Below are 1833 nucleotides of genomic sequence, written 5' to 3' on the forward strand. Positions count from 1 at the left end.
CAAAAAAAAAAAAAAAAAAAAAAAAATACAAACATTAATTGTGGGTTGCCAAGTTCCAGGCCTGTTGGTTCCCTTTGGTGGCACAGGCCGACTCCAGGGCCTACATCTCCACTGTGTCTTCTCAGCTCTGTCCAGCTCCCTCCATCCCCAGGCTCTGCACAACCGAGCACTTGTGAACTTTAAGCCTGTGTGCCACCAGTCATACTTGTGGCCAGCCACGCCCATGTGCACTTGTCACCCACCTCAGAAACATTGGCAGTCAACTGCGAAAAGCATACAGAGCCATGATTTTTCAGGACTCGGCACAGCACATCTGAGATAGGGGGAGAAGCTCCCAGATGGTGTTTAAACCCCCAAGGAGCTCACAACTGAGTGGGAAAGCCAGCAAGATGTAGAGAGAACATAAATCAGATGCTAAATTGTGATGGAGATAGGAGGGGACTCAAGTATTCACATCATCTGAACAGATACCCAAAAAAGGCTTGGTGCTCTGACTTGAAAGCTAAGTACCAGGGTGTTCTTGCGTGACCGTGTAGGCCGGGAGATGCCCTGGGCAAAGAAAGTAAGAGCAGCCAGGAAGGACTGGGACTGGGACTGTCAATTCCCTGGGTCCCAGAGGGCAGCATCTCTGCCAAGGAGCAGGTGGACCTGAGTACTCAGCTGTGGAAGTGTAGTAGTAGTAGCTTGAGTCAGCTCATCGTCCAAAAGAAAGCCAAACCTGATCATTTTAAGAATGCTTGGCCTGTAAATTATACATTCTAAAATGAGCAGTGCCTTATTTTGGATTCAGAACTGCCCCCCACCTCTTGAAGCAAACAGTAGTAGTTGTGATGTTGCTGCGGGATGCTGGGAACCGGGCGGGGACTACCTTCCACACTGGCAGGTGGTGCTTGGCTCACTTTCCCACCTCTTCCTAATTTAGAATATCCTCTTTCCCCCAAGGCTACTTTTCATGCTGCTCCAGGTTTCTTTAATCACAGCACTGGAGAATCTGAAGTATTTCCTCAGATGTAAGTGCTGAGTGAGAGATGATTCACTTCTCCATTGCACAGCAGTCTTTCTCTGCAACTGAGCTCTGCACCCTGGACAGCTGCTGCTGCCCCTCTGCCCTTGGCCCTCCAGTCCTGAGCAGCCCCTTGTGCAGTCTCTAACCCCAAGTGCTCTCCTGCTGTCTGCGTCTGGCCCAGGCCTTGCCCACAGGGCCAACCCATCTCTGTTAGCCTAAACCTCGTTAAACCCAGCCATTGACTGCACTTGGTTTTTCACTCCTCCCTCTGTTCTTCCCAACTAGATCACAACTCACCCTACAAGGCCAGCTTTAAATCCCCACGTGCAGGCCTCCTGCTGCCTGCACTCTTCCCTGACTGGTGAATGCCAGTCAGCCTTGTCTCTCCAACCTTGTAGGGCTGTGTGGAGATGGAACCCATGGTCCTTCTCCAAAGCCGTGCCAAGCAGTGTGTGCTCCGTGATTGTAAGTCAGTGGGCTAGAGTTGGGTTAATGTCAGCAAGTGCCTGGATACCCTGGAAGATAGCTGGAGGAGGCATCCCAGACAAGAAAGTTCTTGGAGAGGAGTTTAGTCTTTCATCAGGCCACAGTATGTTGTGGGAGGCCCCGCCTCCACCCACCCTTCGGCCCTGGGCCCACCGGCTGGGCACCTGGCTTCATCAAAGTGGCTCCAAGGCATGGGAGGGGCTGGTGAAGAGGAGGAGGATGAGCACAGGGTGTGGGCGGCAACAAGTCTGTGGCCACGGGAGGGGGAGCTCTGCAGACAAGGCCAGGAGGCAGGGCCAGCACTAGGAAACCTATTGGATGCTTATCTACAAGGTGCTGAA

Source organism: Fukomys damarensis, unplaced genomic scaffold (assembly GCF_012274545.1).
Source record: "Fukomys damarensis isolate Sample0158 unplaced genomic scaffold, DMR_v1.0_HiC HiC_scaffold_16, whole genome shotgun sequence".
NCBI lineage: Eukaryota > Metazoa > Chordata > Mammalia > Rodentia > Bathyergidae > Fukomys > Fukomys damarensis.